Here is a 6,169-nt window from a genome sequence, read left to right as displayed (position 1 = left end):
AGGCCAGCACTGCATTTGATTTTACTCTATTGTGCAGAAGGGCAAAAATATTTATTTGGGCTCATTTACCCTTCTGTGGTTTTTAAGGTACAGTAACCGTTTGTCCCCAGTTTTCTCCTACCGTGATGTCAACGTGAATCATGCCTCTTTTTACACTTGAAAGTATTCCCATTTGTATAATTAAGTATATGGTCTCATTACTCTTAAGCTATCACTATCAGTTTTGTCATCAATATGTGATAGTGTTATGAACTGTGTCACACATGAAAAAATGGAGGGATACGGAAATGGAAAACAAGAGTAGGACAGCTGAAAAACCCAAAATTTGTTACTAAAAATAAATGTGTTTGAGGGACAACTGGAAAATTTCACAGTTTCTTCTATAGGCTTTGTGACACTTAAATAATCAGGTATTACAGAAATAAATAATGTGTGCCTTCCTAGCATATCAACCATTTCATGCATACTCTGAAAATATTAGAGTTCAAGACTGTACTCACTTTCAATAAAGCCCTATATTAAATCACTCTGTCTTGTTCATATTCCATGTTGTGCGTTTTCCATTTTCTTCAAGATTGTGCAAACTACTGAATACTCTATCTATAGCTAATTTTCAAAACACCAATCTTTTAAATTTATGACATTTGAACTACTTTTCCTTTGACTAATCATTCATACCTGTCTTTTATTCATTACCTCTTTCTTTTTCCTTTTAGTTTATTCTGTGGCTCTTTTATTGTTATTTCATAGTATTCTTTTCCTTTATCATGTAATTTGCTATTTATTTTAATAAGACGTGCATTTAAAGCTATGATCTCCCTAAGAATACAACTGAGGCTTGTTCAATAGGCTCCTGGAAATCATCTGAGAACTATCTTTTAATGTAAATAGTGTAATGGAATGGTTCAGCAGAGTAGAGTAAAAACACGTAGGTAATTTCTCCCTTAAACACGGGGTGTTTCCTTTAACTTCAAGAGGTACTATAATTAACAGTCACCAATTTGGAAAATATGTGTAAAACAGACTTATGTCAACTACTCAGGAATTAACACATTGATGTTGTTGAACTTTAAACCCTATCATCTAATGTCTCAAGGCAGAAACCTGTAATATGTAACCTATGCTATGGTTAGAGGTGACTCCACTATATAAGTCTTCAATCTAATTACACGAAGTAGCTCATGAAGACTGACAGGAGGGCAGGGGGCATGCTTAGCAGAAGCATCTTACACCCACCTTGAGCATCACTGACCTACATGCATTCTCCCTACTTCACTGGCCACAGAAACCTGATGATCTCTTGCCATTTTATCATTCAGTCATTCAAGGCTTCACTGCGGGAAGGCTTTAAAATGCAATTATTCTTTAAGAGCCAGAGAATTTAGAATTTGACAAAATCCAAGAACACTCATACAGGGCTCCATACAGGAAAATAAACATCAAGCAGAGTGCCCACTCATTTTCTTAGGAACCATGAAATCTCAACTCAGACATTATAATTCAACTGAAGCTGATTGTTGTGATAAACAAATAATGAAAATCAGAGTATCTTGGTTTTCTATCCAACAGAACTGCAGCATGCGGAGATCAGCAATGAAATGGATTTTAATTTATCTGATGTGCATCCACTCTTTTCAATAAGATCAAGGATGCTTGTGGAATTTATACAATTCATCCAGAGTCTCACAAATCGTGGTAGAGTCAGTACTAGAATCCGTTTCAGGGCTCAGCACACTTCACACAAACTGGTGTTACAAATGCATTATGTATTTGTTAAAAGCAGAAATGAGAAAAGAATCTGAAAATTGTTAGCTGTTGGTTATACACCAAACTAAGAAAATGCTGCCATGTTTGATGATTCAATATGGCTTTGACCCAATTTGTTTCTGTATCTGATCATGTTTAAATCTTGCAATCTGGCATTTGGGTCTGAACGGCGTTTCAAAGAAAGTTTGCATTTGCACTGTGGTTTTAAAGTAGCAGTAATATTATCCCTCTATTACCAAAAGTATAATACTGTGTAAATGAGAAAGCACATGAATTTGCATCTTGATGGATAACATACCTGCTTCTGGCATTTTACAGTGTTCTCCTTTGGGTATAATCTTCACCTTGACGCCAGCACCCAAATCCAGATTTATCCCTGGTCTTTGACTGACGCAGCTCCTGCAGATCACATTCCATGTCACACACTTCAAAATACAAAGGTTATCGATTTAAGCTTTCCAACATGAAATGTACATAAGGAAATGATAATCTTTTCCTTAGTGATATGAAATAAAGCCTGATCCGGGTGTGGTGGCTTATGCCTGTAATCTCAGCACTTTGGGAGGGCGAGTTCACTTGAACCCTAGAGCTGGAGGTGGCAGTGAGCCAAGATCATGCCACAGCAATCCAGGCTGGGTGACACATGAGACTGTGCCACATAATAAAAACGAAAAAAGAAAAGAGAAAGAAAAAACTCTGTCAGCGTGGTAATGAATGTCGTGCAAAGATGGTACACCTTTGTTTTCCTGTTTTATGCTATTTTATAATATTTTGCTTTATTTTATTTTATTTTACTGTTTTTTGAGTCTAGGTCTCACTCTGTCATCCAGGCTGGAGTGCTGTGGCACAATCAAGGCCCACTCTGAGCCCAACCTCTCAGGCTCAACAGAGCCTCCTGTCTTAGCCTCCGGAGTAGCTGATCCTATGGGTGCACCCCACCGCCAAGGCTAATTTCTGTTTGTTTGTTTGTTTTGTTTGAGTCAGGATTTCTCAATGTTGTCCAGGCTGGTTTGGAACTCTTGGGATCAAGGGATTTACCCAACTCAGCCTCCCAAAATTTTGAAATTACAGTCGTGAGCTCCTGGCCCAATGTGTTATTTTAAATTGCAATCTGAGGATAAATCACACTACACATAACTTTCCCACACCTTTCCAATGTGTATTATGAACAGCCAGTATCAACTATCTATGAAATCTGAAGTCAGCTGCATGAATACCACTTTAATCATAAGTGAAATGTAATTATCCGAAGAATTAGATCAATGTATTGGCAGACCTCTGACAAATCCTACAGTTGTGACACCCATCCCTTGTTGAGGTAACTTGGAAATTGTTTGCTATGCTATAGCATAAAACGTTATGCTATGCTTAGGTCCAAGAACCCTATATGTAACTTTACATTAATAAATCCCACTTAGAACAATGTACCAAAAATAACAGGAAAATCATTGTCTTGCAGTGAGAGTACGGAAAGCTGAGTGCAAAGAAATTAATGGGCATTGTTGACTGACAGTCATATCTGGAAACAACAGTGAATTGCTAAAATAATCAATGGCTCAAATTCTGTCAATGTTTAGCTTGAAAATGCTATCTGTTGAGGATACATTTTCTGTTTCAGGATATCTTATCATACTTTGAGGTTTTTAATTATGAAAGCTTTAAAACAACTGTTAAATCCCCCTTAAAATCATACTAATATAGCTCCTTGTATGCTGGTGTCCTGAATTATCTGACTTTTATCCAACATACTGTCAAAAAAGACCGATCAAAGGAAAGAGTGGCTGTCATTCATTGAGCTCTTTTCTGGAGTTGCTATCCTGCTTCACTGAACTGTTTTGTCCTGAACCAATACTGAAGTACCTTACAGTACAGACACAATCGAGTGTTATGCATCTTAGGCAAACTGCTCACTTTTTATTATTACAACACGGATTGTAGGAAGAACACAAACCCTTGAACAAAATATGAATTCCTTCTCCATGAGTCAAGTGTTCTTTGCAAGCCTCAATCTCTGAGCCTCGGTTTTCTTATTTATACAATGGGGCTAACATCTCTTTGCAAATGGGCCTTATTCACGGTGTTATGAGGTCGGGTGACTTGGCACTCTACACGCAATTAATGGGTGCTTACAACACTGTGGACACCATGGGCTGAGAAGATCATACACCAACATTCTAAGACGATCAAATTAAACTAGTGAAATAATGTATATTTTTATACACCAAATTAACTGGTTTCAAGTGATTAAGTAAGGACTGTATTTTCAAGCATAGAAAATCCATCTCGAAGAACAAGAGAAGATTCCTTATATCCAGGGACAGCATGAAGCTGCAAACTATACTCTCCCCTTTCCAGCCAACTTTGAGCAAATGTTTGTATCTTTTCCTAATGTTCTCTTTCCTCCTGTTACTGTTCATGGCATTGGCCTCGACACACACATAGACCTTCTACCACCTCATAGACATGCTTTCTTTCCCTTCCCAGCACCTGGGATCTCAGCTGTATCCTGATCTTCTTCTGTCTCCGGAACAGGTGTAGGATCCCGACTTTCAGCTGCTGGTTCCTCTTCTTGGGACTCTCCATTACTGGGCTCCTGGGACTGGCTCTGCGTGTGCGTGTGTGTGTATGTGCAGATAAAAAGTTTTGTTATTAATAGACTTCAATAATATAAATATACAGAATACATAAATATCTAGAGACATTTATCCAACACTAAGCCGTATACATATTCTTCATAACATTATTCTTTCCTCAGAGAGGTTCCTCAAAAACAGATATCCTCAAGGACTTGAGAAGCTGTTTTAATCTATGTTGGGATGAACGTGTGTAATCTGTTCTGAATAAGCATGAGGAGGAAGTTAAGGACAAAATCTGGGCACACACGATCATCCATCCACACAAACCCCAAATACAATCCTCTGGACGAATCTTTCCTTCATGGGATGCCATGATCATTTTTTATCAGCATGACAGATCATTATAAATGGGAGACCATAAACAATGGACTACCGTTCTGATAGTCCAACAACACTATCAGAAAAATAACTTTCTGATAAGAGAAATGTCGAATGTTAAGACATTCATAAGCAGAGGCACAATGAGCACAGGAGGTTGTGAACTTCTTGGTATAGGCCTATATGTTGATCTTCCTCAAAAACACATATTTCACTCTACAAGCAGAATACTGTGATTGGGAAAATGCACTTGACAGGACAGCTAGATTCAACCACTTTAATGGTCAAATGTTAACTTGGTCATTTTTTATTTTATTTAGAAATTCTCCGAAAGTCCCGTAGCAATTATAAGTGTGTGCAACTTTTGAATCGAATCCTTGCAAAGCCACTTAAGTAGGTCTATCTAGCTGAGCAATGTCTTAAGGCTCCTGGCAAAAACCACAGGGTATTTCCCATGAGGTTGGTTTCACTCCATCAGGGAGATAAGTAGGAAATTACAGCTAGAGAATTAAAACTGAAGTGACCACGAATTTTGTCACATAATGATTTGCTAGGCCCACTTTCCGCCACCACCAAAATCACTTTTTTAGGAACTCAGAGCCCCACCCATTGGAATCTCCACAGTGGAGTTGCGAATTTGCTACACAGCTGTAGGCACTCCTCACAGGACACTATACCAGGCACTCTACAGACCTCGGGGCTGCGGTCACTAGCCCGCAGCGTTCCCCGTCTCCAGGACCCTTCCATACCGATCATGCCGTCCCTCCCCTGGTCCCGTCTGGGGAGTCTAGAATCTTCTGTTGGGGTTCCAGGTGCTTCCGGGACTCGGATACCTCCAACAGAACCCCAGCATCGCCCCAGCTTCACCTGAGCCCCTCCAGTCCTCAGCCTTCCTTCCTTCCTAGTTATGGCTGTGAGGAGACAAGAAGGTCCATGGGCGGGGCGCCTCATGAAAGGGACGACGACTTCGAGGCCCTTCTCACTCTGAGTCACCGACCACGCGACCCTCCGGAAGCCCGCTGGTTCCTCCTCACTCTCACTCACACTTCAACTCCCAGTTGGATCTGCCTGTGGACCTACCCGCTGTGTCTCAGTAGGGGAGAAAGAATCCAGACCTCAGGGGACGGGAGTTGCCCGCTCACAGCTCTGCCGCATTCCCCACACTGGCAAAGGGGCCGATGGGAGGACGCCTAGGGAACATGCGCACAGAGGCGGGCACCAAAGTAGCATGCGCAGTAAGGTCCCCTCTTGCCTTAAGGGCTATGGTGCCCGTCCTTATCCCGCCTGGCCCTATCCTGTGCTCCTTCCCAGGTCCCCATGAACGACTTTGGAATGCCTCCTTTCTGTGTGTGGGCTGCACCCCACCCAGGACTCAAATACCTCAAATAATGTCACCCTTCACAACTCACCCCATGGCCTGGCGCGGTGGCTCACGCCTGTAATCCCAG

General features: G+C 40.9%; 1 pseudogene; it reads right to left on the bottom strand.

Annotated features, from left to right (window-relative positions):
- Positions 1-2,065: 2,065 nt before the first annotated feature.
- LOC112616868 lies at positions 2,066-5,951 on the bottom strand (annotated as a pseudogene).
- Between the last annotated feature and the right edge of the window lie 218 nt (positions 5,952-6,169).

Source organism: Theropithecus gelada, unplaced genomic scaffold, assembly GCF_003255815.1.
Source record: "Theropithecus gelada isolate Dixy unplaced genomic scaffold, Tgel_1.0 HiC_scaffold_1161, whole genome shotgun sequence".
NCBI lineage: Eukaryota > Metazoa > Chordata > Mammalia > Primates > Cercopithecidae > Theropithecus > Theropithecus gelada.
Note: the sequence above shows the minus strand (reverse complement) of the source record. Positions and strands in the feature narration are given on the sequence as shown.